The sequence below is a fragment of the Oryctolagus cuniculus genome, chromosome 8 (genome assembly GCF_964237555.1).
Source record: "Oryctolagus cuniculus chromosome 8, mOryCun1.1, whole genome shotgun sequence".
In the NCBI taxonomy this organism is placed as follows: Eukaryota; Metazoa; Chordata; class Mammalia; order Lagomorpha; family Leporidae; genus Oryctolagus; species Oryctolagus cuniculus.
This window is the reverse complement of record NC_091439.1, coordinates 12,077,030-12,095,105: the sequence shown is the minus strand read 5'-3', so window position 1 is coordinate 12,095,105 and position 18,076 is coordinate 12,077,030. Positions and strand designations below refer to the sequence as shown.

The window sequence follows — 18,076 nt, the reverse complement described above, 5'->3', positions numbered from 1 at the left end:
ATGAGCCAGAAATATAAAGACAAATACCACATGTTCCTACTCATATATCAATATACTCAGTATCAACAACAGATAAGAAAAGCTGAATACAAGGGGTGCTTAGCTTAACTGAAGATTTACAGAAATTTTATCTGGTCCTTCTCACAGAAACTTAGCAACTGTTTCCAAAACCTGGCTTTGTTAGTAATTCATGCTGCCTATTACAAAAGTCACATCTAAGATTTAGTAGAAAATTTGAAAATACTCAAGGTGAGCCGGCGCTGCGACTCACTTGGTTAATCCTCCCCCTGCGGCGCCGGCGTCCCATAGGGGCACTGGGTTCTAGTCCCGGTTGGGGTGTCGGGTTCTAGTCCCAGTTGCTCTTCTTCCAGTCCAGTTCTCTGCTGTAGCTCTGGGAGGGCAGTGGAGGATGGCCCAAGTACTTGGGCCCTGCACCCACATGGGAGACCAGGAGGAAGCACCTGGCTCCTGGCTTCGGATCAGCACAGCACCGGCTGTGGCCGCCATTTGGGGGGTGAACCAACGGAAGGAAGACCTTTCTCTCTGTCTCTTTCTCTCTCACTGTCTAACTCTGTCAAATAAAAAAAAAGAAACGAAAAGAAAATACTCAAGGCAAGGACACTTCAAAAAGTCTGTCCAAAAAAATGAATTAAAGGTTAAGTCTATTGTGGTGCCAAAAAAATTTTTGAATCCACTCATATAAAATGTAAAAATACAATTATTTGAAATCATCTATATTTTAACTATCTAGAGGTAATCACTTTATAAATCTGCTGTATTTTCTTACAGTCTCTTTCTCTAAAATGTTTTTAAAAACATGTATTGTTAAACTGGTATCAGATTAGGTTAGACTACATGAAAATTCTGATATTCAATCACTCTTGACCTACAAAAATATCAGTTTCACATGATTTAACCTAAAATTTTATATTCTTCTTTTGATATTTTGTGCTAAATCATGAGCATTTTCCTATGTCTTTAATAATCTTCCTAATATGAGATTTTAAGGCTGAATGGTAGTCCAAATAGACATGGCATAATTAACCCATTTTAATGATATTAGAAATTAACTTATTTCCAGTTTTTCACCATTATAAATGATACGCTATAAACACCCTCATACCTAAATCTTTCTGTGAATCTCTGATTATCTCCTTAGGATCAATTCCTAGAATTAGGTTCACTGAGTCAAAGTTTATGACTGACCTTAACCCTACTTAAACACATTCCTAAATGACTACCACAAAAGAATCAATTTACATTCATCACTAGTTTATGAGATGCTCATTTCACCTCAAAATTGCTTCTAACAGCCTGAGGATAGTTTTACAAATCATCCATGGTTCAAAAAATAATTCTCAAAGAAAGGAAAGTTGATGGACAAAAAGACAATAAAATAGAAGCACATTCTCAACATCCATAGTTTTAAAAATTTGGTATATATAAGTATTATCCTTAAAAGTGAAGATTCCTGGTTATTATTTTTGAAATTCTTTCTATGACTCCTGGTGTAAACTTACAGTTTTAACCACCATCCTGAGTGATATAGTTGCAAATGATCCTTTACCCACATTCTGAGAAACCTTACCCTAAATAGTGTACCAATGTGCTTGACATGAATAATTACTGCTGAGATGAACACATCATTTATTTCTTATTCAAGACAGAAAAATTAGGTTATCATTTAATGCCTTCAGACCAAAATTTCATTTTGTCACTGAGTGCAATTGAAAGCATACTTATCAATACCTGAAAAATATATTATTGCAGTATTGTATCATAATTACGGGGAACAATATTTGAAAGTGTTGTGGGGAACAACTGGGAGCAACTCGGACTAGACTAAGTTACTGGAATTAAGACTTATTCTATGCATCTGCTCTCCCACAATATGGCGCTGGGAGAGGAGGAAACAGCTTCTACACAGCTGCCTCCAGTTCAACCAATAAACTGTAGGACCTGCTCCTGATTGGAGGAGAGCAGCGTACTCGGCGTGTGGGTAGCAGAGTTGGGATTGGCGGAAGAGGACTATAAAGGAGGAGAGAGACAACATGCACCAGGAACATCTAAGGGGAACATCTACCTGAAGGAACACCTGTGCAGCCTCCGAGAGAGCCGGCCGGCGGTGTGCCGCTCCCCCGCGGAAGTGGGGAAAGTGGCCAGGGAGAACCGCCCTTCCACGGAGGTGGAAGGGTCGGTAGCCAACCCGGGAAGAACCAGCAGCAAACCCGGGAAGGGCCGAGCAGACAAAAGAACAGCGCAGGGTCCTGTGTCGTTCCTCCACGAAGAGGGGGAGCGACAAGTGTTAGTTCTAACACTGAGTCTACTATTTCCTAGTTGTGTGATTTTAAGTTAGAGAATCACTTTGACTCTCAGTTTCCTCATCTTTAGAAATAACCAGTAGGAGGCTGGAGCTGTGGCGAAGTGGGTAAAGGCGGTGCCTGCAGTGCCGGCATCCCATATAGGCGCTGGTTCTAGTCCCGGCTGCTCCACTTCCAATCCAGCTCTCTGCTATGGCCTGAGAAAGCAGCAGAAAACGGCCCAAGTGCTTGGGCCCCTGCACCCACATGGGAGTCCCAGAAGAAGCTCCTGGCTCCTGACTTTAGATCAGCTCAGCTCCTGCCGTTGCAGCCATCTGGGGAGTGAACCAGAGGATGGATGATCTGTCTCTCTCTCCCTGCCTCTCTGTAACTCTGTCTTTCAAATAAATAAACAAATCTTTTTAAAAAATAATAACCATTAGAGTACTTCCCTATACTGGATGTAATTAACACAGTAATTAGCACCTGGTCCAAAGTAAGGGGTCAATAAATGTTACAATTATTATTACATGACCATCACTGCTAAAATACTTAATTCAACAAATCCATAAGCCTCTTCATCTAGGTAACAAAGAGAACACTATACAGCTTATCCAATAATCATGTATGAAGAGAGTAGAGTATCAGTAATATACTGGCTAGCTGCTTTAACAAAAAGATTAGTAATAACCTAGATGTCTACCAATGGATGAATGAATAAGGAAAATGTGGTATATTTATGCAATGGAAAAATACTCAGCCATTAAAAAACGAAATCCTGACATCAGTAACAAAACTGATGAAACCGAAGATCATCATGCTAAGTAAAGTAAGTCAGACACAGAAAGACACATACCACATTTGTTCTCTTATGTGGATATTGGTTTATATATATAATAATAGATATAATAATAGATATATAATAATTTTTAAAGTGTACATACCATGTTATTTGGTATATAAATGCTATTTTCAATGAATTATTCCCTTTCATAATAATATATCTTTCTTAACTCATTTTATGATCTTTGTCATGATTTCCACATTATGTGATATTAATATATTTACCCCAATTCAAAAAACTAGTATGAATGTTTGTGTGTATAATGTTTGCATTATTTTTTCATATGAATATGGCAAAATTTAAATGTTTTTAAAATCTGTATTTGTTGAACTCTTTTTTATACTATTCTGCATTATTTAAATATTTTAAAATAAAAAGGCAAAAAAATACTTTTCAAAAGATATGTAATGGGGTGAATACAGTCTTTAATGACATTATCTTTTTTGAGAACCTAGGACAAATTGGCAGTATCAGAATTCAATTCCAAGTGTTCTTTAACAATTAGGATAATTTAAAGGATAACTATCCTATTTAGAGGATACTGGATATCACAAAGGTAAAACCATATTCTTAGCAAAAACATTTATTCTCAATCTTCCTTCCCCCAGCAAAGACATGCACAGTTAATGGAAACAGCATCATCACTCTCAACCTGATTCTTCAAATTTCATCCTTCTTCCAACTCCAAATTCCATAACCGTTAGGTCAAGTTTTATCATTACCTCACACTTGACAAGGGTAAATCACTTTCTTTTTAATGGACATTTTAAAAATATGTTTAAGAAAGCTTTAAATTTTCATATATATATATATAAATATATGAATGGATATAAATAGATCAGTCATCAAGTAGATTAGTGTCAGATTAACTCCAGATCTTTTAATGCTTAGAAAAGTCTGCTCCACTGAGACTAGAACTTCACAATGTACACCACACATCTATTTTACAAGAAATACTAATTCCAAAATTACAATAGTATCTTTTATCTTTTTTAAAAAGTTGTTTATTTGAGAGGGAGAGGGGAAGAGAAGGAAGATCCAGTGGTCCATTCCCAAATCCCTGCCAAAGCTGGCTGGCTAGAGCCAGGAGCTGGGAACACAATCAAGGTCTCTCACTACTTAAGCAATCACTGTGGCCTCCCACAGTCTGGATTAGTAGGAAACTGGAGTCAGGAGCTGGAGCGGAGAATCAAACCCAGACACTCGTACGCGGGATGTGTGTGTCTTAACCACTGTAGTACACATTCAATCCTCTTTAGTCTTCTATAATCAATCTTTTAAAAAAAGTATTCAGCACTCTGGTATTTACTTCCTTTCCTCCTATTTGCTCAACCCACTGGAAAAACAAAAGGGAGTGGGGGTGGGGAGAAGGCAGATTTAATGTATAGCACTTCAGTGAAATTTACGTCAATGATGGCAGTCCATCAGTTTACATTTTCAATAGACATGAAACTCAGTCACAGCCTTAACCAAATCTCAAATATTAATATCCTAAGCCGGCGCCGCGGCTCACTAGGCTAATCCTCCACCTTGCGGCACCAGCACACCGGGTTCTAGTTCTGGTCAGGGCACCGGATTCTGTCCCGGTTGGCCCTCTTCCAGGCCAGCTCTCTGCTGTGGCCAGGGAGTGCAGTGGAGGATAGCCCAAGTACTTGGGCCCTGCACCCCATGGAAGACCAGGATAAATACCTGGCTCCTGCCATCGGATCAGCGCAGTGCGCCGGCCGCGGCGGCCATTGGAGGGTGAACCAACGGCAAAGGAAGACCTTTCTCTCTCTCTCTCTCTCTCACTGTCCACTCTGCCTGTCAAAAAAAAATATTAATATCCTTATGCTCATGTTATCAACATTCACAAAAAGATTGAGGCTGGAGTTATGCAGGAGTCCTCTAAAAACTTACCTTCTGAATAACAAAAGATCACAAAGGTTAGCATTTAAATTATATTACAACCTTCCATAAGTACCTGAATTCAGGGACACATGCAGAATGTGTATCACCAGACACTAAGGGTCAGTTGTTTGAGTACATCAGAAACAAAAGCTCTCTTCACATGATGGCTTGAATATCATATACAAACATAATTTTATGTTTGATTTATGCTATGATAAACTATTAATACTATTTAGTTATTATAAATGTCCTTAGATATAGTTGGGTAAAAATAGGGAATAATAGTGTCAGGTTCTATATGAAAAACTTTACAGTAAACAGGAAGTAGTGCAGGTGATGAAAGAAGGTGAGGAGAGATTTTCTTACCCATTTTGCCCTAAGCAAAATGTAAAGTTAGGGAAGGTCCTGGATAGCACCTGAGTCTTATTGCTTTGTGCAAACTATATCCATTGTCCATATAAGCATTAGTCCTATATTTTCACATTTGTAATCATTTGTTTAAAAGGCATAAAATATAGACTGAAAATTATTAAAATCTAATTACTGTGAAATTCCATAATTCTGGATATTACAAAACCTTAGATATCACATTTTTAATTTGTGGAATCCTTAAACATTACTTTAAAGTACCTATTACATATTTTCATCAATATTCCTAGAAATGACAAAACAATTTCCAAAATGTTGTTTTATCTATAATACTAGGAAAGCAAGACTAAAAAGTGATACAAAGCAACTCTATCACAACTCAAGAGAGTTTACTACAATTCCAACATTGTAACCACAGCTAATGTTGGAAACTTATGAAATTCGTAACTGCTAAGAAAATTCTACTTCATTTATATAGTAGACAATAGCGAACAGAAACTCTTATATGTTAGTGATGTGCTCTCAGGGTCAATATCAGAGTATGCTGATATATATATGTTGATACTGAGCTAGGAGTGTGGAGCAGAGAGATTATATTTTGTTATATTCATGGCTAATCATATCAATGATCTTTTTATGAATTATTCAGTGGAATAATATATAATCTCTAAAATATCATGGGGCACTCAAATCAACTATACGAAATTACTGAAGCTGCTCAAAATTTAAAAGCAAGGAAAAACTATTCCGATTTCAAAAATAAGTGCTGCTGCTTTAAGTGGCCAGCAGTCTCCCATCAGCTCCAGGCTGCAATCACAACATCCATTAGAGTGCTCCACATTCAGAGCAAGCAAGCAAGTGGTTGTCAGTGCAGCTAGTAAATCACCTGATCCTATTACAAAATCAATTACTGCAGTGCATTTCCATTGCTACACAATCTGACGATGACAAAATGATATTGGATAGCTACTGCAAGGTCAAGACAACTGCTAAGAACATCTTTAATTGGTCTTTTATTTTTAATCATTTGATCCTAGTTATAATGCATTCATTTTACTTGTATATTTTTATTTGAAATAAATCTATGTAGTTACCTTTGGTTGCCTGGGACACTCGATGGATAATCTCTGCACCTGGTCTGATGTATGGCTACAAGAGAACAGATCGGAGCAGCAGGTCGAACGGCTCAACCTCTTCATTAAAGAAGAAATAATGCTGCAGCCACAGCCACACATTGACTTGCTCATTAGATGAGAATTTGACTCTAAAAATTGGAACCGGTAATGTCCCATATATACTCAAAATGGGCTAACTGCCTCATTCTGCAGCTCTCTGGCTGGAAGAAACACTGCTAAAAAAGAATAAACAACAGCTTCCCTCCAGACGACACCAGCCACAAACTCATCGCCAAGAAAAACTCAGCACGAAAAACAGAAGTCTCCTGGCCACTCTTTAGAGAAAAGGTAAGATGCTTTAATATTTCAAACTGTTTTATATTAAAGCCCAAGTACTTAACAAAGGAGTGAACTCAAGACACCCCAAAATTATACTAACCACTCTGTCTTCCATCAGTTTTGATCTGTTTGCCTACTCCTTCAGCTCAGCCTATCCAACCTGTTCCCTCTGTAAATGCATACTATTTCAACAACCAACAGGAATGAGCCCCACCCCTCGGTGTCCCCACACACACCGTGCAAGAACCGCTCAATATCTGGAAAAGAACTGCTGCTGCATTGCTTTGAGAAACAACAGGGAGCAAACTGCTGGATGGATTCTGTAACTTACCAATCAGAACGGCTGACCTTTTATGACTCGACAATTCAAGGAGCCTGCCAAACCCTCACAGTAAGAATAACCAACTGATTTTACTTCTGTACCATAGATTCATTTACAGAGTTGCTTTTAACCTAAAATTAAGTAACAGTAACAGAAACGTAGGCCTACGTATTTTTTAAGCAAACAGAATTTAGATAGCAGCTAATGGTGGCAGAGAGTAGGAGGGAGGTTGAATAAGATATGCAAAGTAAAAAATTTCCCCCTGAATACTATACCTCGACTTGAGAATCAATGAGCAATAAAATTCTTAGCAAAAATACTGGTGCAGACAACCATGGAATAAACAAGCAAGACAGTACGAGGAGGCCCCTGCTATCATAAATGTTAGAAAAGAACATGTAGCTATGCAGATAGGTATTGCCAGTAAGTAAAAAGCCATATAAAATCTGATTATTTTTGACACTGAATTCTCTCCCACTTGGTTATTTGCATTTTATTAGAAAATTTACAAAGAAAAAAACCCACCAACCACCTGAAAACATAAGCCATAATATTAACTATGTCAGTCATAATATAACATCTTTTATACTAACTATTCTATCTTTCCTGATAGTACAGAAAGGTATTTATTTACACCAGATAATTATAATCCAGTTTATAATTCCCAGGTCACAGGAGAGGTCACATTTATACAAATACTTTGTGGTCTTCTCAAATAATCATACTTCAAATAATTACAACTTAATAAACATTCACAGACCACTGACTGCCAATCTGTGTTAGCAGCACTCTTTTGGGGGGACGAGACTCTAAAAACTAAATGTAATAATAAACACCTTGTATGAAAATGTCTATTTTTGAAACTTTGTATTGTCTGTGGCATTGACAGGTTCCTTATTTGTGTATGTCTCGTGCTCAATTTCTTCAATAATTTAAGCTGAAAAGAGCCAGGATTGCTTCTGCCTTCACCTTGCACTGCCCTTTTGATAATCATATTATACTTAAGTAATCAACTTCTGAAATATCTAAAACAAGCATGCACTTCACATGGAATTGTTTAAAAACCCTTTGTAGATAAAGGCTATGGAAACAAACAAAATAATGCAGTACCCTTTTACTCGCCTGCTGGAGGTACTGTCTGCTGCACAGAATTCTAAATCCTCATCTGCAGATACAATGGAGCTGGCATTGCCAAGTCTGCTCTCCTGTGCTGCAGATACACTACTCACTGAAAGCGCACAACGTGGAAAATCTGAAGTACTATCAGTTTAAGTTCCTTATATTATGTGACGAAAGAACTTCTAAAATCTAGCCATAGCTCTGTTTTGTCATTTGCAGGTGCATGTCAGACATGTTAGAGAAAAAGGTCTTATTTCTGCTGGCGCACTCGTAGCAAATGTGCAAGCTGTGGGAACTAATGAAAAAATTAATACATCATGCTAATACAAGAACAAGGTACCAACACTGAAACTAATACAATTTATATTGCCAACAAATGTGTGACATGCCCAGAGATTTTTATAGTTTTATAACTAGTAAAAGGTTATAAATTATTCTAATATGAGACAAGCATCAATTAAAAATCCTCAACAAATGTATGCTATTAATGAAAATTACTTATTTAACCAGCTCCTCAGAATCACTATTGCTTCTACACAAAACCACAAAATAAAAGACCCAAAAGTAGAGAGTACTTATGACATATTTTGTCTCGCAGCACTCCGTCCTCCTCATCCCCCCACCGATACTCCTTGGATCTTAGATTAGTTGTAACTAAAATAGAATGTAAGCAGTAAGGGCTATTTCCATTATTTATCATCTTCCTCCCATGTCAGCTAATTTCAGGTACTCTGCATACAGATGGGGCTGAAAGGCAAACCAACACAAAGTTTTTAAAATTATCAAAAAAGAAGCGTAATATTGTTCAGAAAAAGCACTTAACATTTAACTTTGTCTAGCCACAGATATGTTTAAAAAGTGGAGGAAACATTAATAATTGCTCATTAATGTTAGGGATCATGATTATTTCAGTAAACTAACTTCACTTTAAAGCTGCACTCCCCCTTAACTGCAAGTAACTCTTAAATCAAAATGTGCTTAAAAATATTTAACAATGTATATCTGTTAAATTCATTCTCACTTCTTTAATAAACAAAGTGATCATGTTTCTAAATGGTGGTCTAAAAGATGTGAAATCCACAAACTTGACCCTGCAACTTAGCATCTTTCCTCAATGCCCAAATTTATATGCATATGTAAACAGAAACTAATAGTCCCTTTCAAGTAAAAATGTATCACATGAAAACTCACCTGATTGGCACTATTGTATTTTTCAAAAACAATTATTCTTGCAATTAAAAACACCATATTATCACATATGAGTACTGGGGGGGAGAGATGACTCCAGTTCTCAAAATGTGGACCTTAAGGGTTCCCAAGACCTTCACATGAAGTGCCTGAGAGCAAAACTATTTTTATAATAATATAACTATGTTACTATAAGTGTTTACTCTCAATGTATCATTATATGAGCATACATAAAGTAAAGTTTTCCTAAGACTACAGGGCAAATAATAATTACCAGACTGAATGGAGAAGCACTTAAGAGAATCCAACTGTCTCCTATTGAGCCAGACTCTAAATATATTTACTGAAGTGAAAAACAATGTCATTCTTCTCATTACTGTTGCTGTTTCAGGGAAATAAGCCTGTTTCTGTCCCTCTAACAAAAAGTCAATATGTAATTAACTTATTTTTAAATGTATTTAATTAAGTGAGTATCTTTTAAACTTGTTTTATTTTCTAACAGGGTAAAATATTAAGGTATATAACCTACATAAATCAAATCTCCTTGGGATGTTCAATAATTTTTTAGAGTTTAAAGTGGCCCTGAAATCAAAACAAATTGAGAATCAATAGAAATTTTTCCTTGTATTTGCCTTAAGTCAAGGCTACTTGATTATAAAAATCACTTCAGTCACTGTAAAAGCAGAAATTCCAAAAAAAGTCATTTTAAGATATCAAATAAAAATGTTTCTAAAGTTTCAGATATTTTAAAAACTCAACTTTTAGTCATAATTATTGAGCACAATTATTATTAGCTGTGCTTCACAGTCATGTTAAAAAACTAATATCTATTTTTAAGTAGATAACTGATTATTGTGATGTCCATAGAGCAAGATTTAAAAAAATCTGGCTTATAAACACATATATATTGAAAAAAGTAGAAAGTCAGTTGATGGGCAAAGTAAAAATATGAAATTATAGATTTTTCATGTAAAAAGGAATTATAAAGACAGCTTCTAAACTCACCTCGCCTATTCCAATCACTATTTTTAAGTAACTTTTTTTCCTAGGGAGAAATAAACTAAACAGAATACATATCTCAAGGAGAGGCAATCTTTCAGTAATAAAGAGATAAGAAGAAAAACACTTTTAGAATATGTGAAAGAGAAACTACAATATAATAACTTTATTACTGTATAGCAATTTCTGTTGCTGACCCTATGGTGAATGGCTGATATGCTAAGATTTTACAAACATTGGGGAGAGGGCTTCATTTTCTCCTAAACTATGGGGTTTCACCAACATTTCCCTCATAAAGATCCATGGGTGACGTTTCAAATGAGTTCTTGGATTTGTCTTTGGCCAAGCCTTCAGTCTTCTAAGAGTTCTGATTCCCATTCACTCATTCATTCATTCATTCAAATATTACCAAGTTCTACCACATACTGGAAAGGTATGGATAATGAAGATGTGGCAATATACAAAATACACTCACAAAAAAAACCTTCTTCATTGAATTTGTATTTCAAGGGGTAAGACATAACAAGACAATGATTTACTACAGTAGATGTAATAACTGGTAAGAAAAAAAATAGATGAGGAAATACGAAAGTATCAGGAAAAGCCTCATTTTCTTTATGGAAAGCTAAATAATTTGTTAACAATACTTATGAACATTTTTAAACACTGGGAGAAGAGTAGTCACAGCAAAAAAAGGAAATGCAGTCAGTGAAAAAAACTTTGGATTTTTAATGAAAATTTTGAAATTATACATACTAAAGGAGAAAAGTATAAAGAACCAGTATATATGCACAGATCACTCATGCTCATTAATTTCTCAAGGTATTACCAATATTACTCCACTTTTTATTCTTTTTTTCTAACACAATTTAAAGTAAATCCCAGATAACATGTCAATATCTCACCCAATCATGCACATCACTATGCACCTTTAACTGACTTGGCCATTGCCTTTCATACTCATAAAATCATTAAATCCTCTCATGAAATGATATTTCCATAATACTAACTTAGTAAATATTCAAATTTCCTACTGTCTTAAAATAATTTTTACTCAACTTGATCTAAACAGAAGCCAAAGGAGAACCACTCTGTATACGGCCATGATTTTTTCACAACTCTTTCACGTGAGATCAATTCCCTAGGGATACCCTTTTACTGTTTCTCATACCATTAACTTGCAGAAACCATGTTAGGTATCTTATATTCTAAAATTGTCTTTGTGTTTCTTCATTGCATCACCTACCTTGTGTCCCAGTCTCCTATGTTTCCTACAAATAACTTTTGGTAACGATTATTTCAAAAGCAATACTAGCCATAGAACCAGGAGACATAAACGTCTTCACTTCAGGGAATCAAATAGCAAATTAAGTCTATTGGTAATTTTTAAACATGTTGAAATGAATCTGAAAATTTTAACATAGTGCAATAGCTCTGAAATGACAGAAGAGGGAACTATAATATTTAGGAATTACACACTAAATCAATTAGGTTTAAAATTCTGTTTAAAATTTAAATTTTGTTGAAAACTTTGTTTAAAATTTAAACACTGATTTCAACTTAGCAATAATTAAAAATATGAGTTACTTTTTCTATATCCTCCTTCTAAAACACAAGCAATCAAAGAGCCTACAATACAGAAGCAAAAGATTTTAAATAAGAGGATAAACACAATGAATGGATATTTATAAATTGAATCTAATAAATATTAGCCATTAAAAAAACTACCATTGAAAATTACCCTAACAATGCACTATCACTTTCCAAATCATTTCTTTCAATACCAGGCACTTCTGAATAAAACTAATGTATGTATTTTTAAGTTAATTTTATTCATAAATTCAAAATGTGTTTTTAAATTTTTATAAAAAAGAAACCTAGAAATTAAAGATTTTAAAGATAATTATTATTTATTATCCTTTATTCCAAAGTAAGTTGCAGAAAGTCTTTAGTAAGTTTCAAAAATAAGCAATATAGTCTACCATGATGTTTGTGCTAACGAATACTGATTTCTTATTAAACTAGAAATTTAATTTATATAACATAAGTCTGTGACTTTAATTAAAACTATGTTATCAAAGTATAAAATAAAACAGTAAATGTATACACAAATGTTTGCTACCATACCAACACAAGACAGAAAAGAGTCACATAAATATAGGATAGGAAAATACTCAGGTACGCCTTCTGTCACTATCTAATACAATCTCCTTTATTCGTTTCCAAAAAATATATGCTACTTATTTCCTTTAGAGCCCACACCAGCGGAAACACCTTTAACATTCACACTTCCAGTAACAGTCCGTTTATGACAATCTAGATATTCTCTAAGAAGATATAGGCTTTCTTTCCCATCTTCTTACTTCCTTCTGAGTCTGGATCATTAGCATCTTACATGTGCCACTTTTTACTAGCATTCTCATTACGATGAGTTAGGCATTCTCTAAAGATAATGTAGGTTCTCTCAACTTTGTTTCTCACCTCCTTCAGAGATTTGGCCAAAAGAGACTCTGACAAATGTATTTCTATGAATAGTACATTTGATGCAATTTAGGCTTTTTCTATGTTTCTCAAAATTTTACCAGTTTCCACCTACTACTCAGTGACTTCCACATTTTTAGACATTTGTAGAATTAGGCGTTTGTAGAATTCCACTTATATCAAGGGACTTCAAAAAAGTTCATGGAAAATGTGCATCAAGAAAAATACCAAGTGTGAATTTCAATTTTTTTGCACAAAAATAAAACATTTTAATTCAATTTTTACGAAACTTTTGAAACATCCTTATAAGTGTCAAAGTCTATATTAGCTTCCAATGGCTGTATATCAAACTACCACGAACCTAGTAGCAAAAAATAATAGAAATCTAGTATTACACGTTCTTGAGACCAGAAGTCTAGTGAGTTCTAGAAGCTCTGGAACAGAGTAGGTTTCCTTGTCATTTCCAGCTTTTAGAAAGCTGTCTTGAATTCCTTAGTTTATTCCAAACTCCACTTCAGTCTCCTCATCTTCCCTCTCATCCTGACCGTTCTGCCTCACAATTACAAGGACTCCGTGACTGCACTAGGCTCACCTGGATAGTCAAGAACAACCTCTCTGCCTCAAGATCCTCAACTTAACCACAATATACAAATGCCTTTCACCAGTAAAGTAACACATTAACAGACCTAGAAATTAGAACATGGACATCTTTCCAGGGCTATCATTCCACCAAACAAAATACAACACACACACACACACACAGAAGAACTATAAAAAGAAAATACAGGGGCTGGCACTGTGGCGTAGCAGGTAGAGCTGCCGCCTGCGGTGCCAGCATCCCATATGGGCGCTGGTTTGGGACCCGGCTGCTCCACTTCTGATCCAGCTTTCTGCTATGGCCTAGGAAGGCAGTAGATGGCCCAAGTCCTTGGGCCCCTGCACCTATGTGGGACACCTGGAGGAGGCTCCTGGCTCCTGGCTCCAGATGGGTGCAGCTCCGGCCATTGTGGCCATCTGGGCAGTGAAACAGTGGATGGAAGACTTCTTTCATTCTCTCTCTCTCTCTTTCTCTCTCTCTTCCCCTTCCTACTTCCATCCCTCCCTCCCTCCTCTCCTCTCTCAGTGTAACTGTGACTTTCAAGTAAAATAAAATAAATCTTAAAAAAAAAAAAAAAAAAGAAAATACAGACTGCTTCAAAAAAAAAAAAAAAAGGCTTTTGAACTTCAAGACACTAATAAAAAATGAAAAGGCAAGTCACAAACTGGGAAAGCCCTAATAATTCCAAGGCGCTTGTTTCTAACTATATAAAGAACTCTTACAACTCAGTAAGACAATTCAAAGGGGAAAAAATAAGCAAAAGATTTGAGAAAGCATCTCAACAAAAGAAAATATATTAATAAATATAAACAAGCACTGGCAGAGATGTCCAGCATTATGACTAATTAGGCAAATATAAATTAATACCACAATGAGCTGTCATTACATAGCCACTAAAACAGGTAAAATCAAAATTGACCATGAAAGTATTCTGAGAACGAAGATCAACTGGAATGCCCACACATCACCAGTGGTAATATAAAATGGCACAACCACTTTGGAAAGTTTGGAGTTTCTTATAAAGAAAAACATATACCCATTATATGACTTAGCCATTCTAGTCACAGGAGAAATTAAAGCACACGTACACTTAAAAAAACTACATACACATGTTTGTTTGTGGACCCTTTATATATAATAGTCCAAAACTACTAACAACTCAATCTAGTAACAGGTAAATGGAAAAAGGTAAAAACAAATTGTGATATATCAAAAAATGGAAAACTATTTCCCAATAAAAAGGAATGAAGTATTGATATTTCATCTAATAATATAGGAGCTGGAGAAAAGAAGCCAAACAAAAGAGAAGGCGCAATGTATGATCTACTTACACAACATCCTGGAAAATACAAACTAGCCTACTGTGACAACAGGCCAGTGAAGATGCCGTGCCCCACACTGGAGTACTTGGCTTGAATACACAGCTCCTGCTCATAATTCTAGCTTCCTGCTAACGCAAACCCTAAGGGGCAACAGTGAGGATCAAGTAATTGAGTTGCTTCACCTATGTAGATCTGGATTGAGTTACTGCACCTACATGGGAGATCTGGATTGAGTACCCAGCTCCCAGCTTCCAACCAGGCTGGTCCCAGTGATTGCAAGCATGTGGGGAATAAACCAGCAGACAGGAGCTCTCTCTCTCTCTCTTTGCCTCTCAAATAAGTTCTTTCAATTTTTTTTTTTTTTTTTTTTTTTTATTTTTGACAGGCAGAGTGGACAGTGAGAGAGAGAGACAGAGAGAAAGGTCTTCCTTTGCCGTTGGTTCACCCTCCAATGGCCGCCGCGGCCAGCGCGCTGCGGCCGGCGCACCGCGCTGATCCGATGGCAGGAGCCAGGAGCCAGGTGCTTTTCCTGGTCTCCCATGGGGTGCAGGGCCCAAGCACCTGGGCCATCCTCCACTGCACTCCCTGGCCACAGCAGAGGGCTGGCCTGGAAGAGGGGCAACCGGGACAGAATCCGGCGCCCCGACCGGGACTAGAACCCGGTGTGCCGGCGCCGCTAGGCGGAGGATTAGCCTAGTGAGCTGCGGCGCCGGCCATCAATTTGTTTTTTAAAAAAATAAAACTATAGTAACTATCATTTTCTTTTATACTACAAACTACAGACAGTAATGCTTTATATATCTCATCATTCCTAACAATCCCTTCTGACTGCCTGTGGATTCTAATAGGCATGGGAGGGGGCAGCACGGAGAAACTCTCTTCCATAACTATAAAGTAGAGAATAAAGTGGTTTCAATGGGTATTAGAGGAAAGGGAAAGGAGGGAGTCTGGAGAGAAGACAGCCTAGGGGACCAACATGTCAATTTCTAAAAGTCAAAGACAGTTATATAAACTGTCTTCCAAGGCATTAACGTATAATTGAAATTCATACCACAAACTAAGATATCACAAAATACTTTGGTCATGAAGGGCTACCTTTTAAAAATCAAAGTATATGCTATATTACTAAAATAGTTACATAAAAAACATTTTAAATTGTTTTCCTATCTAGAATATATTGCATGAAATTTAAAAATTGCTAATTTCCATAATAAATGGATTAGGAGAAATCAAAAATCCTCAAAAGCAAAATCTTAGGAAAGAAAATAAAAATGTACTGTACTTATTCTGAGTTAAAGTAGTAGCCAATCATCCATGGCAAGAAAAATACTAAACAATCAAACAGATGTTTATTTTATACCCATTAACAGTATGAAATAATGGTATATATTTTACCCCTAATAGAATCCTTTTCAAATTGAATCACACATGGAACGCCCATATTTAAAGGATATTAATATTATATTGAGTTCAAAAGTATTTCATTTAAAGATAGAGAATTAAAAACAAAGTGACTGTCTTAATAAATATAAATACATGTAACTCTGGATTTTTATCAGTTTGGGCAATTTATTTCTATATTGTTGTACTTATACTGTATTAAAACTCCCAAGAGATAGAATCCAAAGCTAAATCACTATTATTAACTGTTAAATTCCTTATTGTAAATATATACAACTAAAAATATCCAAAACTTAAGCTATTAAAATTACCTGTGTGGCCAGCGCTGCGGCTCACTAGGCTAATCCTCCGCCTTGCGGCGCCAGCACACTGGGTTCTAGTCCTGGTCGGGGCACCGGATTCTATCCCGGTTTGCCCCTCTTCCAGGCCAGCTCTCTGCTGTGGCCAGGGAGTGCAGTGGAGGATGGCCTAAGTGCTTGGGCCCTGCACCCCATGGGAGACCAGGATAAGTACCTGGCTCCTGCCATCGGATCAGCACGGTGCGCCGGCCTCAGCGCGCCAGCCGCGGAGGCCACTGGAGGGTGAACCAACGGCAAAGGAAGACCTTTCTCTCTGTCTCTCTCTCTCACTGTCCACTCTGCCTGTCATGACCTTACTGACAAAGCACAAAGAACACAAAATCTGTATCCACATCTGAGCCTTGCCGCCATCCTCCACTCCTCTGTCTATGATGTGCAGTCACCATTCTTAGAACTTCACAGGAGAGAGCACAGATGCTCCTCATCTTAATGAGTGTCCCTCGTCTCCTCTCATGACTGTGACTAGGAGCTGTGCCTGTGTCACTATGCAGCATGGAGACAGTTACGTGGCATAATGCTAGCCTGGGAAAAGATCACTATCTGAAGGATGGTTTCTACTAATGCTATCATATCACTTTCGCACCATCATAAAGTCGAAAAAGCATGAAGTCAAACTGTTGTAAGTCATGACCCACCTGTACACCCAGTGAGAAAACTTCTAAGATAAACAATGGGTTACACATTTTCTTTAAAATGACAATTAGAACAAAAAGAAGCAGCTCCTATGAGCCAGGAGCCATCCTGGTGCTATCAGACAGCCAGGCTGCGGCACTCTTCTGCTGAACATCAAACAATTTCACAGAACATCAATATCAGACAAGGCCACTTGGTGACCAGGAGACATCAACACGAAAACAAGACCACTTGTATGCATGTCTAAGTAGAGACAAAACACAAACATGGTCCAAGACACAAAATACCAAACATCTTCCCCCCTCAGAGTGACCGCTGCTTAACAACTGTGGCTTTAGTCTCCCTCTATTTTGCTCTCCCTGTATTTAGGATTTGCTGAGATACCAAATGATAAAATTAGTCCTGATTTCTGACAGTACCCAACTCCTGCCTGGAGCATCACAAAATCACCCAACCAAAGTTCAAATCCTTCAAGTCCTTCCTACCATCTTCTTATTGAGAACCCCTATGATTTTCCATCTTGTGTATTCTTTCTTGGTGCAGTAGGTAGCATATCAATTTGTCTAACTGTCAGATTTCCTAGTGGTGTGCTCTCCCGGAGGGCATTAACAATGAGAAGCAAATGCTCTCCACCGGCTACACTAACAGTGCAGTATACCAACAGTATCTAATGTGGAAATACTACATAGGTGTTTTTAAATAGAGTAGACATTTCAACTCAGTGTAATAACTCATTCAAGCAAGAAGCCTCAATGGACTATAAAATCATTAGGTAAAAACATGGTAGCAAACAGCAG

At 36.9% G+C, this 18,076-nt stretch overlaps 1 protein-coding gene and 1 long non-coding RNA gene across 8 annotated transcripts in view; one reads left to right on the top strand and one right to left on the bottom strand.

Annotated features, from left to right (window-relative positions):
- Positions 1–18,076, bottom strand: part of FBXW7 (F-box and WD repeat domain containing 7) — a 212,944-nt gene that overhangs the window by 118,034 nt on the left and 76,834 nt on the right. The gene's annotated exons all lie outside the window — the stretch shown is intronic.
- Positions 6,249–18,076, top strand: part of LOC127483256 (uncharacterized) — a 38,049-nt gene continuing 26,221 nt past the window's right edge. For 2 of the 3 annotated variants that reach the window (XR_011378225.1, XR_007909367.2), the window contains exons 1-2: positions 6,249–6,866; positions 7,059–7,248. This is a non-coding gene — a long non-coding RNA (uncharacterized lncRNA). Of the gene's footprint in view, positions 6,867–7,058; positions 7,249–8,517; positions 8,635–18,076 lie in introns of all 3 variants that reach the window. The other variant, XR_011378224.1, reaches the window with a different exon arrangement.